Raw genomic sequence first — 17,330 nt, 5'->3', positions numbered from 1 at the left:
TTTCCTTGTTTTCTTCCAGGCATTTCATTACCCAACTAGGTAACATCATCAGCTATAATTTATGAGGAATTTTTGCTTTGTCTCTTAACGGGGAGACTGTTTTGAACTGGTGTCAAAGGGGAGCAGCTTTGCAAGGCTTTCTGTAGTGCAGATCCTACGGGTCAGAAGTTCCCTTTTTAATAACATCTTATTCTACTTAAATAAATCTCATAAAATAACAATTTATTAAATCTTTGACAACAAATGTATTCACAAATTTAATATGAGTAGATAATCGTAACCATGGATAGATGAAGAGTGCAGGGATGCATTTTAATATAACAATGAGGAGAAACCGATTTTTTCCCCCTTAATCCTTCAATCTTTTCTCAATTCCATCCCTCCGGAGTTTATTAAGGAGAAAAGTTCTTTATTGCAATGTTAAATGACAGAAGCAAAAGGGAGGAACTAAAGAAAGAACCTGCCAGGGTCACATCTCGTTCACCTGTACGAGATGTGACTCGTATCAAAGTATCAAAGACTTCATATTTACCTCCATGAAGCCCAGATTCTACTTGTCTAATGTTAATTTCTCCCCCCATTTTCAATGGACGGAGAGTCCTAACATATTTCCATTGGCATTCCTTTTCTTCTGCTCAGTCCCTGCCTCAGTCCAAATGTGTGGAAAGTTGTCATCCTGGATTTGTCAAGAGGGCTCAAGAAGGAGAGCCAGTTTGCTGCTACGACTGCGTTCCTTGTCCGGAGGGGACCTTCTCCACTCAGGAAGGTGGGTCACACCAGAGGAAAGGAAAGCCTGGTGGAAATGGATTTATCCGCAGCATTTTGATGAAAGTGCAAATTAAAACATGCATTGAAACTCACATTTTTTTTTTGTTTATTCAAAATGCACTGGAAATCCTCCAATTTCATATACCTTGGGTATATAAGTATTAGAAAATTATATTATCATTTTTATAAACAACATATCTTGGAAAATGTTCCAGGAATCAGGCGTTCTTCAAAAATTATATTTCTTGAAATGCAAAAAAATTCCAGAATATTAAAGATATTGATTTTTGACTTTCTCAGATACAGAAAAATGCACCAAGTGTGCAGATGATAAATATCCAAATGTGGACAGAGTCCAATGTATCCCCAAAGTCATAACCTTCCTGTCTTATGAGGAACTTCTGGGTATCACCCTGGTCTCTTTTGCCCTACTCTTCTTCCTAACCACAGGCCTTGTTTTAATCATCTTCATGAAATACCGAGAAACTCCCCTTGTCAAAGCCAACAACCGGGACCTCTCCTACATCCTCCTGGTCTCCCTCCTGCTTTCCTTCTTGTCTTCTTCTCTCTTCATTGGTCAACCAAGGAAAGCCACCTGCCTTCTCCGACAGACAGTATTCAGCATCATCTTCTCAGTTGCCGTTTCTTCTCTCTTGGCCAAAACCATCATGGTGGTGCTGGCCTTCCTGGCCACAAAACCAGGAAACCGAGTGAAGAGATGGTTGGGGAAGAGCTTGGCCAACTCCATCATCCTTTCTTGTTCTGCTGTCCAAATTATCATCTGCTCCATCTGGCTGGGAGTTTCTGCCCCCTTCCCTGACTCTGACCTCCACTCCCAGCCTGGAGAGATCATCCTGCAATGCAACGAAGGGGCCGTTGTCATGTTCTACGTCACCCTCAGCTACATGGGCTTCCTGGCTGCCATCTGCTTCACGGTGGCTTTCCTGGCCAGGAACCTGCCTGGGGCCTTCAACGAAGCCAAGCTGATCACCTTCAGCATGCTGGTCTTCTGCAGTGTCTGGGTGACTTTTGTGCCCACCTACCTGAGCACCAAAGGGAAATACATGGTGGCTGTGCAGGTCTTCTCCATCCTGGCCTCCAGTGCTGGTCTGCTGGGCTGCATCTTCATCCTCAAGTGCTACATCATCCTTCTGAGGCCAGACCTCAACACAAAGGAGCAGCTCACAGCCAGAACAAATGTAAAAACATGAGATGTAACACCATTGTGATATTGGACGAATTATTAGATTTTCTTTTATTTGAGAGAAATTATTAATTCTTTCTACTTAGATAGTATGCAGGAATCCAAGAAGAATATATGTCTATGTTTCTTTAATCCCCTTCCCTTTCAGCTCAATAAAGAGAACTCTGGGAAGGTCATTCAAAGGAATTTCATGTTCAGGAACAGCCAATGAACCTGACGCCTTATAAAAATAATTTGAGCAGGTTTTCCTACTGAGGGAGCTGAAAAGTGTCTCTGTGTGGGAGAAAAGCCTGAGGAGGAAAAATGGCAAGATGGAAGCTGTGGGAAAGAAGCTCCAGTCATGTGTGACAATCTCTGAGAGAACCCATGAAATGATGTGAAGGTTTCACCTGCTCTCCGCTGGGGAGGCAGATCTGCGCAACTCTTAAATGGCTCCTTCTTGATGTCCTGATGAGACCTAATCTAGAGAAAGAGTGGATCACAACAGCCGTCTGGGATTTCACTGGGACTCACTTTGTCTGGCTCCGTATTTTTTCTTTCCTTATTCAAGAAATAAAAGAGAAATATCTAACAGTGTTCAGGCCCCTTAATAGTCCTCTCTACAATTTCTACCTAAAGCCTTTTCTCTGCTCCTCTTCCAAGCTTCTCTTGTCTGTGAAGGGCTGGAGAAGATGCCCAGAGAAAGGGGACCTGGAGACTCTCCCCAGGAGGAGGTTGAGGGGATCCTGTCTAAAGGCATCACAGACTGTGGCATGAGGGTTCAATGCTGCATCTACATCCAGGTCCCGGAAGGGGGTGAGCAAGGATGGGAAGAGCTGGGTTTCTAGGAAGCTGCTCTGCTCTCCAACCACAGAGTTTGCTGATGTAAGGTCCGGCTATACGCTTAAGCTCTCAGTGAACCAAAAAGAAAGACTTAAACGGAGGCTTGAATAAGAATCAACATTTAATCTTTGATCAAAGACAAAAGGCTGGGTAAAACCATTCCAAACACATACAAAGAGATATGTATATGGGAGGGTTCACATCTTCAGAGAAGATGTAACCACGTTTTATACCTTTAAAGCATCAGTTAGATCCCCAATTCTGGCCCCTTAATTTATGTTTGTGTATTCTTTGTTGCCCTGCAAAGGAATCTAAACTTCCAATTAGTCTTATCTTTGTTTACTTACTTGGCCACTTAGCGCCTGGCTCCTGAAGACCAGATCTTACCCAGATCAGACATAAATTAGGATTGAGTTGTAAATTACCCCTTTGTTGATGGCTGGAGTTCCAACAGATACGTACCATGTTTTTAGGTGGCACAGAAAGAGATTGATATGAGCAGGTCAAATGGCAGGGACATACGTTTGACAAATACCAGATACATTTCAGAGGCCTAATGACAATATGTTTGTAACAGGAGATACAAATAGAAAGGAATAATATATGTGATACAAAAGCACAATATATATGTTACAGGAACCTAATGATTACAGAATAACAAGCTTTTACTAAATCTAGTATATCAGTATTTTATATTCTATATTATTGTTTCCCTACATTCCTTTTATTTGAAAGAAGGCAGTAATTATTCCAATTTAAATAGTATGTTTTGAAATGGGAAATGGTTGAATGACTGGAATTATTGCATTATTCATCCCAATAAATCTAGCTAAACAGAAATCTGTGAAAGTCATTCCGAGGAATTTAATATTTTGCAGCTCCCAAGAACATCTTATAATTTGAGCAATATTATTGGGCTCCTGGGGGAGCCAAGATGGGAGTGGGTGAGGCAGAAGCTCCGGCCAACAGGGCGAGGGCCCAGAAAGCGAAAGCGAGGAAAGAAAGAGAAGTAGGAAGGAGAGAAAAAGGAGGGGATGGGGAGGAGCAGCCCCTCCCCTTCTCAACTGGCTTCCAGAGGTCTGCCGAACAAGGCTGTGGGGGGGGGGGATTGGGGCCTTTGCAAGGCGTGGGGTTCCCTCTGGAGTGCAATTGAAGACAAAGTGGCCCCAAAAAGCCGTGACGTCAGCCGAGCAGCTCCGCCTGGTCTTCCCCTGAATTGATGGGATCCTTCTTCTGGTGGCTGCGGAAGCACCCCTCCCTCCTTTCTTGCCCCCAGGGCTGCGCTCCCTTGGCTGCCCTCCACGGCTCCCTCCGGAGCGAGAGTCGGTCTTCCGTGTCCCCTGCGGCTCTCCCGGGCCCCCATCTTCCCCCGCGGGGAGTCCAGGCCGTCTCTGCCACTCAAGGCGTTTCCATCCGATTCTTCTGCGCTGCGCTTGAAGGCGGTCGGGTCCGACTCGGCGGTTGCTCCTGGGCGCTTCCTACCCGGGCAGAGCCGGACCTCCCGGGAAGCCATGGCGCCCTGCCTGGAGCTTGGGGGGGCTGCTCACTCTCCCTGCACGGAGGCTGCCTGAGGCGGCCCAGTGGTCCAAGCAGCAGCCTAGGAACGGAGAGATTCCGGGTTCGAATCCCACCAGCTGGGGGGCTCTGGGCCAATCGCTGATCCCAGAGGTTAACCATCCGCCTTTGCCCCCCTGCGATCAAGACCCAACCCTCCCCACTAATGGACTAGCAAGAATAATGGGTGGATCCCACCATCTTCCCTTCTCTGGATCTTCCCAATCCCGGACTGAAGGTTTCCCTCTGGGAGGGGAAGAAGAAGGGCGGAAGGCGCCACCCAGGCGGGGCTTCCTTTGCCACCATGCAGGTGAGGAGCCACACCAGCCCCACACACCCCTTCACGTCCTGGCCCCGCGCTGCCCAACCCCCCCCCCCAGCTGCTCTTGGGAGGGGAGCCGCAGTAGGCAGCCTCCACCTGGGTGGCCCCTGATTTCTACTTCTGTGCCTGTTTACCGAGGCCTTCCTGGTTTCATCACATTGTCAAAGCTTTTTTTTAAAGGCAGGAATCGTTGAGAAAATGGGGGGGGGGCAATGGATTGGCGGCGGGGGGGGGCGTGTCCTCCGCGGGGGAGAGGTCGGAGGGGCGACCGCGGGGGGCAGAGGGCGGGGGGGGGTTTGGGGCAGTGGGGGACCAGGGCTTGAAAGTCGGGGGAGGGGGGGGCTGGGCGCAAGGGGGCGGGGCAGGGGAAGGCGGAGGGGCGTTTGGGGCAGGCGAGGGGGGAGGAGGGAGGCGGCGGGTCCGGGGGAGAGGAAGGGGCCGCGGCCGGAGGAAGCGGCGGCTGCAGAGTTGAAGGGGCCGAAGAACCGCGGAGATTCTCCCGCAGCGCCTGGAGCGTCTCCGGGGCTAAGCAGGGGTGCGGAAGGTCTCGCCTGGATGGGCGCTGCGGAGGAGCCCAAGAGCCGGGAAGGCCCCCCCTCCCTCTTCCCTCCCCCGGAGGAGCAGCAGGAGAGGCTCCCCCGCCCACAAGCGCCGCCCCTCCTTTGCCTTCGCCCTGCCCGACGGTCCCCAAAGCCCCCCCGGCTCTCCTGGCCCCTCCCCTCCCCTCCCCTCCGCCCCCCCCAGGCTCCCCCGCCGCCCCGGAGAGTCCCAGAGCCTCTGCCTTCCTCCGCGTGGCTCTCCCGCCGTGTCCCTCTCTCTGCCACTGGGGCTGGGACCTCCGGCTTCCCGGGGCTGAGCGAGGCTCCCGGGGCTTTGGGGCCGGCTGGGTCGGGCTCCGCTGTGGAAGGGCTGCGGAAGGAGAGGCGCCACGAAGAGCTCCGGAGACTTTGGGGCAGCTGAGGGGGAGGAAAAGAGCCTGGAAGGAAAGGAGGGGGGGTTGTGGGGGGGGGAGAGAAATGAATAAATGCCCAGAAGCTTCTCCTTGGTTTGAGTCGGTCAGGCGGAGACTTTCCCAGTTCAACCAGTTCAGCCCAGCCAGCCAGTCCAGCTCAACCACCAAGGCAGAATCCCCGGGAGCGCCCATCACCCCCGGCCAGAGCGGGCTCCGTGGCCCAGGAGAAGCGGGAGGGAGGCGGAGGGACGGCCAGGCTGAGGAGGCAGGAGGAGCCCCTGGGACGGCGGAGCTGAAGGGCTGCTCGGCGCCTCCCCACCTTCCTTCGCGCCCTTCAGCTCGGCTGGCGGAGGCCCTGATGGCGGGGCTCCCCTCTCGCCTTGCCCCGTTGCCCGAGTGGGGGAGGCTGGACTCTAGAATCTCCTTTGCGTGGAGGAGAAATCACAATCTGCCTCTTAGAAGTTTAGAGCTCTTTCTCAGCTCACCTGCTTCTCTTTCGCTTCCACTTGAAGCTGGGGGGTGGGAGAAGAGAGAACCCTGAGAGCCTGGACAGAAGCATCAGCTCCTCTTCATTCTCTCGGAGGCATTTGGGAGGGGGCTCAACCAGGGTCTCCATGCAGCCAGGCTGGGCTGCCCCAATTGAGGTGCCCTGCAAACAAGCAGGAGATCCTGAGTCCAGCCTGGGATGGAAGCCCCGAAGTTGCCGTTGACCTGGGAGCCTCTGGATGGAGCTTGGCGCTGGGTCCTCTCTTCGGTTGTCCTCAGTAAGAAACTTTGGGGGGAGGCTGGGTATCATCCTACTTCCGGTGTATGTTTCTTAGGCTTTGCCTTTGCATTTTGGTTTAATTTGCTTGAATTAATAATAAAGCTTAAAATCTCTTTATTCACTGGAGAATATGATAGAAGAGGAGGAGGAAGAAAGGAGAATGGAATGGAATGGAATAGAATAGAATAGAACAGAATAGAATAAACAGAGTTGAAAGGGACCTTGGAGGTCCTCAAGACCAACCCCCTGTTCAAGCCAGAGATGCTAAAGGATTCCAGAGAAAGGCTTGTCCAATCTCTTCTTGAAAACCTCCCTCAATGGAGCAGCCACAACTTCCGGGGTGCAAACTCTTCCCCTGATTCTTAGTTCTCACTCCCAGGAAATCTCTCCTGACTTCTAGGTTGCATTTCTCTTCGCTGGGCTTCCACCCGCTGCTTCTCTTCCTGCCTTCAGGGGCTCCGGAGGATGAATGGATCCCTCTTCTCCGTGAGAGCCACCCAAGCATTGGGCGATGCTGTCCCATCCCCTGCAGCCCTTCCCTTCCTTGGACCGGACTTTCCCCGTCCCTTCATCCCTCATCCCCTGCTTCAGCCTCTGGACCCCCCACCCTCTTTCTTGCTCTGCGCTGCCCACGGAGGCCGAGGGGGTTTTGGGTTGGGGGAAGAGGCGCAGACTGCCCTTGCCTCCCCGATCTTGCATCCTCCTGCATCCGGCCTGGGAGGAAACCCATCCAACCCCGACCCCCACCCCCACCTTTCCCCGCCCTCTGCGCTCCTCCTGCCCCCTGCTGGCTGAGAAGCGAATGGAGGGAGGGGCAAGGGGAGCTGTGCCCAAGGCCAGAAACCCCCTTTCCCCCTCTGCCTTTTTCAATGGCGGCTGGGCTCCCAAACCCCCCCCCCCTCCGATCTCAGAGTCGGGTTTATTAGGAAGTTGCAGGTGGGGGGAGGGGTGATTGAGACAACTGGGCCCTTCGTCACTCCCACAACTGTAGAGAGCAACATCTGGAGAAGGAGGGGCTTCCTCTGCCTTGGGGGAGGAGAGAAAAGATGCAGCTGCCCAGATTCAGGGTCCCAAAAATCCTCCTTTTGTTCGAGTTGAGGCGGACCCAGTTCCTCCCTGTCCAGACCTTCCGGCTCTGGGGATCTGCAGAGGCCCCTTCAGTCCCAGGAGACCCTCCCTTCCTCGGCCGTCCCACTGGATCCCTTCCTCTTCAACTGTGGCAGGGACCTCGATCTGGCCGGGGATGATTGACAGCTCCTGGGTACTTTGGGTTGGTTTTGAGGTTGGCTGTCTGGGTGGGGTTTGCTCTGCTGGGTAAGAGCTGCGTAAGGGAACGTCACAAATACTCTGTGGACACCTGGTGGCAGGTGAGGAGGGGGGAAAAGTCCGTGGACAGGAAAGACGGGAGGGAGGGGGAAGAGGGGGAGGGAGGGTGGGAGGGAAATCAGGCAATGCCCAGAAGCCCAGACAGCTGCAGGGGGTCCCTTCGGAAGAGAGCGGCCTTCCCATTGCTTTGATCTCGGAAGTTTTGAGCAGGTCAGGCAGATTCTTGTTCGGATGTTTGTACTTAGAAAACCATCCAAAGACAAGGAAAGGGGATTGGGGGTTCCCTCCCCTCCCCTCCCCTCCCCTCCCCCTCCCTTCCCTCCTTCTCTTTCAATCCCTGTTTTCCTTCTCGTTTCCCGCAGATTCCTCCTCCTCCCGGAGGGCCTGGATGAGGCCGTTGGACAGGAGGCTAAATAGAAACCCCACCTTCCCTTTGTTGGTTTAGCGGAGAGAGAGACGGACGCTCAACCTAGTCTCAGACACGGATGGACGGATGGACAGTAAGGTGCTTCCCCGCCTCCCCCTCGCCCTGCCCAAAGACAGAGCCGTGGCGGCCGCCCCTTGCCCGCCCCGCCCTCTTGCACCCGGGGAAAGTGGGAACAGGGCACCGCAGCCACGCAGCCCCTCCGCTGCCCGAACCCCTGGCTGTCCTTTGGGGAGCCTCCGCCTGCGGTGCCCCTGCAGCCTCCCCCCGCCTTTCCCCCCTCCCCTCCCCCCCCTGAGGTCTGGAAACCTTTCTTTGCACCGTCCCACCAAACCACCAACTCCTCCGATCAGGGCTCTGAAGGGGGGGAGGAACCAGGGGCAGGGAGGGGGCTTTTCAGTCCTGGGGGGGGAGGGCCTCGGCTGCCCCTCCAGGGCTTTCCCAGCTGCCAGGCAGGAGGAGCGCCGGGGTGGGAGGGGCGGGTGGGACGAAGGGCGGAGGAGGGACTGAGGGGGCGGGAGGGGCAGAGGGAGCCCCCTTTGCCGGAATTCAAGTAAAAAAAGGGGGGGATTTTCTCTCTCTCTCTCACAGCCACGGCCACCAGAAGACCCCCCCCCTTTCCGAGAGCCTCCACCTGTGCAGCTGCTGCTGCTGCTCCTGCCTCGCCTGTCCTGGAGCGGAGCCGAACCCCCCCTCCCCCCCTCCCTCCCTCCCCGCCCGACGGCTGCAACCTGGCCCGGAGTCCGGCGGTGGCAGCTCCTCTCCTCCCGAGACGCCCCCGCCGCCGCCCCCGTCCGCCCGCCTGGCAGAGTCTGCGGGGAGGGAGGCTTCCCGGGGGGGGCTCCGAGCCCCAGAGGCCGCCCGGAGCTTCTCCTGCTCTCCTGCCTGCTGGGGGTGGCGCTGCAGGACAGGGGCTTGAGTGACAGCTGTCTGTTCATGGGAGGGGGGAGGGGAGAAGGGAGGCGCAGGGGCAGGAGGGGCCTTGGGTGCTGGGGGGGGGAGAAGGGGGGCCAGGAGCGCCCGGGGAGGGTGCAGAGAAGCAAAGGCAGCCGAGGGACTTTGCTCCCCTCACTAAAGTTTTCAAAGCAGCTTTAGAATAGAATCCAAATGGGCGCCTTTGAGACAATCACTGGGAGATTGGGAGTTCTAGCTCTGCCTTAGGCAGGAAAGCCACTTGGGGGAGTTTGGGCCAAGGTCCAGGAGGCTCTGAGTTCTAATCTTCCCACAGGCATGAAATCTTCCTGCGTGACTTTGGGCCAATCCCCAGGAGGCTCTTGAGTTCCAGTCCCGCCTTAGTGCTTTCTGATTGCGGGTGTGAAAGTTGGAAATGTTTTCTCAGATTAATGTGGGAGACCAGAATTGGGGATTCCTAGAGTGTGAGATGGCCAAGTGTCCAAAGCTGTGTGGTTTGATGGAGGAAAGTGAAATTGTGGGGAAAACACCACTTCCATGTTGGGTGAAGCCATAAGTCTCTCTACCTTCTGCTTGTGGGAGAACCAGAGTGTTCATTGTGGATTTTAGACTGAGCTTCAAAGGGATCCTATTTGCAATTAGGAGCCATTCTGAAACATAAAAATTGATTCCCAATTGATCATCAATCTGTGTGGTTGGAGAGCAGAACAGCTTCCATGGGTGCCTCTTCCTAGAAACCAGGAAGTCCCCTCCCCATTCACCCCCTTCTTGGACCTGGATGAATATTATGCAGCATTGAAGGTTTGTGACCTGGTCAGTGATGCGGCTGCCTTTAGACAGGATCCCTTCAACTCCTCCTGGGGAGAGTCTCAAGGTCCCCTTTCTCTGGGCATCTTCTCCAGCCCTTCACAGACAAGACAAGCAGAGAAACTGCTTTAGGTAGAAATTGTAGAGTGGAAAATTAAAGGGCCTGAAAACTGCTATTTTATTTCTCTGGTGGAGGAAAGTTAAAAACACAGTGGAAATTTCTTTATACACTTTATTCTTTTATTTACTTTATTTATTTTTATTTTGGTGTGAAGTATACACCAAGATAAAAACCCCAAACTGAAATCCCAGACAGCTGTTCTGCTGAACATTTTCTGCAACGGAGGTTTTAATCAGGAAATCAAGACAGAACAATATAAGAGTGATGAAGATTTGCTTCCCCAGCTGAGAGCCAGTCAAACATGGCATTTCACATCATTCTGACATTCTCAGGGAGAGGATCAGGCAACCAGGCTGGTTCCCACAGCTTCCTCCTGACCTCTTTTCCTGCTTGCTCTCTCTCTCTCTCAGGCACACTTTTAGATGCTGTCAGGAAGAACAAGGGCCCAAATTATTTTTTATAAAGTGTCACATTCAGTAGCTGTTGCTGATTTAGTGAGCTGGAAAGAAAGGAAACTACAAGAATTCCAGTCATTCAACAGTTTCCCATTCTGAAACATATAAATATGATTTTCTTTGATTGCTGCATACTATCTAAATGTAAAGAATATCTCCTTTCAAATAAAATAAACCGTTAACAATTCTTCCAGTATCATAATGGTGTTATATCTCATGTTTTTAGATTTGTTCTGCCTGTGAGCTGCTCCTTTGTGTTGAGGTCTGGCCTCAGAAGGATAATGTAGCACTTGGGGATGAAGATGCAGCCCAGCAGACCAGCACTGGAGGCCAGGATGGAGAAGACCTGCACAGCCACCATGGATTTCCCTTTGGTGCTCAGGTAGGTGGGCACAAAAGTCACCCAGACACTGCAGAAGACCAGCATGCTGAAGGTGATCAGCTTGGCTTCGTTGAAGGCCCCAGGCAGATTCCTGGCCAGGAAAGCCACCGTGAAGCAGATGGCAGCCAGGAAGCCCATGTAGCTGAGGGTGACGTAGAACATGACAACGGCCCCTTCGTTGCATTGCAGGATGATCTCTCCAGGCTGGGAATGGAGGTCAGAGTCAGGGAAGGGGGGAGAAACTCCCAGCCAGATGGAGCAGATGATAATTTGGACAGCAGAAGAAGAAAGGATGATGGAGTTGGCCAAGCTCTTCCCCAACCATCTCTTCACTCGGTTTCCTGGTTTTGTGGTCAGGAAAGCCAGCACCACTGTGATGGTTTTGGCCAAGAGAGAAGAAATGGCAACTGAGAAGATGATGCTGAAGACCGTTTGTCGGAGAAGGCAGGTGGCTTTCCTTGGTTGACCAATGAAGAGAGAAGGAGACAAGAAACAAAGCAGGAGGGAGACCAGGAGGATGTAGGAGAGGTCCCGGTTGTTGGCTTTGACAAGAGGAGTTTCTCGGTATTTCATGAAGATGATGAAAACAAGGTCTGTGATTAAGAACAAGAATAGGGCAAAAGAGACCAGGATGATGCCCAGATGTTCCTCATAAGAAAGGAAGGTTATGACTCTGGGGATACATTGGACTCTGTCCACATTTGGATATTTATCATCTGGACACTTGGTGCATTTTTGTGTGTCTGAGAAAGCCAAAAAGCAATATTTCTTTAATATACTGGTTTTTTTACATGTCAAGAAATACCTTTTTTGGATGACAGCTGTTACCATGGGCATTTTCCAAGAAGTATTTCTTAGCTATTTCATTAAAAAGAGCATAAGAGGGATATTTTTTTTAAAATGTAGCTAGGTATATGAATTTGAGGGAAGTCCTAGGATGTTAATTATTTCCTGTGTAATGTGTAGAATCTTCATAGTAACCTACATTATTAGAGGTTAATAATGAATCATATAATCTTTTTAGGCAAACATCCTGAGTCCTGCCACATGGAAGTTAATATCCTAGACTTGGAGGATACCTATAGTATCCTGTAACATCTGGAAGCAACCTGGAATTAAGGAGAAACTTCCTATCAGTGAGAACAATTAGCCAGTGGAACAGCTGGCCTCCAGAAGTTGTGGGTGCTGCAACATTGGAGGTTTTTAAGAAGAGACTGAAGAGTCACTTGTCTGAAATGGTCTAGGGTCTCCTGCTTGAACAGGGGGCTGGACTAGAAGACCTCCAAAGTTCCTTCTACTCTATTCTGATTGATTGATTGATTGATTGATGTACATGATTGGAAGATTATTTGTGTAATGAGTTCCCCCCATAACTATCCACAGCACCAGATTACGGACCAGTGACACCTTCTCAGTGATCCTCAAGGGGAGGATCCAATATACAGTGGATTGAAAAGTCTTTCAGAAGGTGGACCTAAAACAATTCATCAAGTTTCAAAGAAGTCAGATGTTCCTAGAAAGGTGAACTTAGCAGCACATATCCAAACTAAAAAGCAGAAGAGATATTTCCTCTGCTGTTAGTAAAGCTTGCCCAGTCTGCCATCCCCTCCTCCCATCTCTTCCCAGCCCCTCCTTCCAAGTCTTTTTGATTTACTTCCTTTTAGATGAGAAATTGTGCATGTTAAAAATAAAAAAACCCAGGTGAGCTTCGATCTGTCTTTCAACTTGCACTTTCATGAAAAGGTTCTGGATGGATCCAGTTCCACCAGGCCTTCCTTTCCTCCAGTGTGACCCACCTTCCTGAGTGGAGAAGGTCCCCTCCGGACAAGGAACGCAGTCATAGCAGCAAACTGGCTCTCCTTCTCGAGCCCTCTTGACAAATCCAGGATGACAACTTTCCACACATTTGGACTGAGGCAGAGACTGAGCAGAAGAAAAGGAATGCCAAAGAAAAGGTGTTAGGACTCTCCGTCTATGGAAAATGGAGGTAGAAATGGATGGAGACAAATAGCTTCTGGTCTTCACTGAGGTAAATATGAAACCTCTGACTACTTCTAAACAGATGCAGGAGGTAAAACAACTGGCAGATTCTTCATTTATTTCGTCCCTTTTTCTTTTGGAATTAAACATTACAATAAAGTACTTTTCTATTTAACAAAGTCAAGAAGGATGGAATTGAAAAAAGTTTACTGTAAAATATTTAGGAAACTTTTATTCCATTAGATTTTTTAATATGAAATTAAACTGTGATAAAGAAAGAAACCTCTGACCAGTAAGATCTTGAAAGGTTTCCATAAAACATGGCAAAGCTACTCCACTTACTGTATTTTTCAGAGTATAAGACGCAGCTTAATTTTTGGGGAGGAAAATGGGGGAGTGGGAAATCTTCCTACCAGGTATTCATCTGGCTAGCGTCCTTAGTCTGGTCAGCTCAGCACATTAGTTTGCTGGCTTTTTATTCCTTGCTTGGGGATGAAAAACAGCTTTTAAGGCACAGCTGAGAGGAAGCAGCAATGAGAGAAGCAGGCAAAGCACGGGGGGAGAGCGCTTCACTTGGCTGGCACCTCGTTAGGGCCGGAAAAAAAACTTCGAAAAAGCTACATTCGGAGTATAAGACTCACCCAAATTTTCAGCCTTTTTGGGGGGGGGGGGAAGGTGCTCCAAAAAATACAGTAGGTCCTGTCTGTTGAAGAACTTCCATTAGATGACACCAACTGCAATGGAAGGCCAACCATCCTGGCTTTGCCCACTGGAAATGGGATCTCAGGCTTTGGAAAACAGAGAAAAGACACCAAAATTTCTCCCACCTTATTGAGCAACTTTATCTGTGAAAGAGCATCTTGGTCGATAGTAAATCTCTGTCTTTCAAAATACGCCAGAATCTCTCTCCTGACATCCTCCTTGGGGAGAACCAAGAAAATTTTAATGCCCAGATCTGCTGTTATCTCTCCATTTTGGTCCAAGTACAGTTTAATGCTGGAAATATTGAAAAATTCATTCCTCTCCAGAAAGGGATGAAACTAGAATGGGGAACATCCAAGAATTTGAAAAACAGAAAACTTTGTTTCTCATCCCACATTGAATCTTTCTTCTACAATTGTCTAATCTCCAAATATGCTTAATTAGGACACAAATACTGCCATTATCTTCAAAAGTAAATGAAAAAGTTTGAGAAAAATTTGTCAATCATATACTGACAAAATATAGAGAAAATATAAGTGACACAACTGATCAATTATAGGGAACATTCTAGAGCAGATGACAAATAAAATGAACAGAGAAAAAAAGATGATTCATAAACTCTTTGAAAACAAAGAGGTTGATTCCCAGAAAGCATGGGTTGATCAAGAAGAAAGTTGTCAAGCTAATCTTATCCCTGGTCATCCTGACGGAAAACACCTCCAGATGTGCTAATTCTACTTGATTTTAATGCGACATTAACAACATTTTGCAGATCTAAAAGAACAAATCTCCCACCAACTCTTTTCTCAGCCTGAAAAGTTAGCCAGGATCCTTTCTGAGTTTCTTTCTCTCCCATTATGCAGCTGCAGGATTCTCCCCTCTTCTCTGATCCTTCCCTAGGCAGCCTCTCTTCCCCTCATCCCAAAAGTCATTCTCACACATCATTGCACTTCCTAAATAGATTATGGGAAGACTGGTGATATCACTGGATTTCAGTAAAGGACTCACAAACAATTTTGTGGTATGATTAGAAACCTGAGAGGCGGATGGTATGATAGCTAAGTGGATAAAAACTGTCTCCAAAATGATACACAAATAATTTTTAACCCTTTTAAATCTTTCCTAGGAAACCTGAAGGTGATGGATAACCATTTGCCATTGGTCATCAATTTTTCTACAAGCCTTATTTGAAACATCATTTAAAAAGTTTGATAAAATAACAATGGTTTTAAATCAACTTAAAGGTGATAATCAGAAGCAATCAACAATTGTTGAATCGGATGGATTGAATGGATGGATGGACTGGAACTGAATTTGCTGCTGGCATCCCTGAAGGAGGAGTCTGGTTTGAAGGCAGGCTGCTTGGAGATGGCTGGAGAGGCCGTGGACCCTGAAGACTCAAAGTGGGCAGAACGGATGACTGATGAAATGGATTCTTTCAAGAAAACTGAGGGAGATTGAGGGAATGGACTTGTCATATTTAACTGGAAAACAAATCTTAAGAGTCATTGAGTTTCAATTTACAGGAGGTCCTGTGACTTTGGGGAATGGAAAGCAGTTCTTGGAAAAGATCCTAATTAAAATTTTAAGGAAATGCATTATTATTAAGAATCAAACAATGATGTTTAATCCTGGACAGATTCTGGATGGATCAGAGGTAATGATTATGGTCTGTGGTAGATAAGAAGCTCCTGTAATTTTTCTCTGAGTTAAATACAATAGCAGATAATAGACAGTTTTGAAATTTGAAGTTTTGAAATTTAACTTTATTGTTGGATTGCCTGTTAACTATGTTTTTTATATACCGCAGATAGATGACAGGTCAAGTAGTTGCAAATAGATGTGTAGTTTATAACTGTGGGCCTATTTTGCAAGGGGGAGAAACTATTATTGCTGTATTGTATTCAACTGGGGGGACAATATGCAAGTTTTTGTATGTTTTTAATGCACATTTTTTTAAAAAAAATTGTCTAATTTTGTTTTGTCTTTGTAATAGTTTTATTTTCCAAAACTTGTATTTTACCTTTTTGAATAAAATAAAATTTAATAAGAGGAATATCAAGTTTCCAGAGACAATATTTATGATTAGGACACAGAGAAAGATGTATGAGTAAAAAGCAATAGAAAAAAATCTGAGTTTTAGCAACTAGGACTTGACTAACAATAGAGTCTCATATAAGAACATTAATGAGGGACTGGAAGAAGGATGAGGGATACCAAACTTGATATTTATGTTTGTGGAAATGATCTCAAAATTGTAGTTAGCTGGAAACAGAATCTGAGTCAGCAGGGAGATGTCCATGGAAAGAAGGCAATTACAGCCTTAAGAATCTCAGGAAGTGAATATTGTGGTTTGGGGGAGACCCCAACTCAAGGACCAGGTCCCCTTGCAGGCACCACTCTTGGAGGAGAATTTGCACAAAATCTACGTGAACTTCAGGGAAAGAGAAATAAGCCAAAGAAGAGATCAAAGGAGCTGCTCTTAGCCTTGAGGAAAGAGAACAAGGAGAAGAGCTGAAGATCAGGAGGAGTCTGGGAGCCCCTTTTCCAACTGACACAATCTCTCGGTTGGAGAAGGGAGGATGCAGCCCTCTTCCAATCACTGACACACGTTACACACGACTGTAAGATCTGCTCACGGTTATTCCAGAGTGTCAGATACAGAAAAATGAATTCAGTTACAAAAGAGGAGATTTTAGCTGAATGAGAGAAAAAATATGATAAAAGGATGAGTTGTTTTAAAGCTGAGCCAATAAAGCAGAGAAGTTCAGTCTCCTCTTCATGGATTGTCTGAATGCAAAGACGGAGCAGCCATCAGTCAGAGAAGCTTTAACCAGGATTCCTGCAGAGAGGAGGGGTTGGGCTAGATGGTCTCAGGGTCTCCTCCAAATTGATAAAGGTTGTCATGCCACAACATGTATCTATTGTGCAGTTGTTGCTCTAGCCCCACCTAGTGGCCGGGGGCAGATAAGCCTAACTGTATGGTCTGAAGCCAGACTCCCTTTTCTCTCAGCCTTTGGAGGAGACGGAAGCAGCCGGTTTGACCGAGACACATGGTCATCCGGAGGCCTCCGTCCCTCACACGGAGCATCGCTGGAGAGGTTCCAGCTGCTTCTTTGTTGGCTGTTAGTTAATGCTGCCTATCTCCTATTTATATTTGAGTCTCACTCTTTGCATTTCCTCAGTTTCTCCGTGCCCTTTTCTCCCAATGAAACACCCAGATCCACCCCAGGCTCCCTTTCACTGGAGGAGAAGAGGGGGGTTTAGCTGCCTGTTGAGCTGCACACAGACCCACCTGCAGTGGGGATGGAACAAAGGGGAAATTCCACCATGCTCATCACAAACCCACAAATACAGGAATTTTATTTAAAAAAGAATACAACATTTTCAAATGAGCAGAGTTTAATATAAAAATGCCATGGTATCTACTCTTTGGAACCATTATTCCCTCAGCAATTGAATTGGCCAGATCTGTTGAGATGGTTCCCCTCCTTCTCCTCTGGATTCCTCCTCCAAAGGATCTAAGATTGATGGATCCATATAGGGACCCCCATACCTGCCACGGCTGCAGCCTTGGAGACCCCAAAATCTTTTCTCCCTCCTTCCTTCTCCTCCTCGATCTGGAGGAATAAGCGGCATTCAAGGCCTGGGCCAGAGTCTGAATGATACTGTACTCATGGTAGTCATTTCGGATCTGGATCCCGTCCCATTTCCACTGGGACACAAGTGGGGCTTTCTGGGTGCATCTTCTGCGGCCTTTGACAGAAAAAAAGGTCTTTGAAAGAGAACAGCAGAAATAAGGATCTTGAAACTTTTCTTCCACAGAGAAAAGG

At 48.7% G+C, this 17,330-nt stretch overlaps 1 long non-coding RNA gene across 3 annotated transcripts; it reads left to right on the top strand.

The window, feature by feature from the left end:
• Positions 1-7,212: 7,212 nt before the first annotated feature.
• On the top strand, positions 7,213-15,553 carry LOC148111901 (uncharacterized). 3 transcript variants are annotated; one of them, XR_015729964.1, is made up of 4 exons: positions 7,213-7,649; positions 8,077-8,219; positions 10,660-12,844; positions 14,624-15,553. It is a non-coding gene; the product is annotated as an uncharacterized LOC148111901 (long non-coding RNA). The 3 variants fall into 3 exon arrangements; XR_015729963.1 differs by having other exon boundaries at positions 7,213-7,755; XR_015729965.1 differs by having other exon boundaries at positions 7,233-7,755; positions 10,660-10,815.
• Positions 15,554-17,330: the final 1,777 nt, after the last annotated feature.

Source organism: Pantherophis guttatus, chromosome 15, assembly GCF_059756535.1.
Source record: "Pantherophis guttatus breed Tessera chromosome 15, ASM5975653v1, whole genome shotgun sequence".
Taxonomy (NCBI): domain Eukaryota; kingdom Metazoa; phylum Chordata; class Lepidosauria; order Squamata; family Colubridae; genus Pantherophis; species Pantherophis guttatus.
Note: the sequence above shows the minus strand (reverse complement) of the source record. Positions and strands in the feature narration are given on the sequence as shown.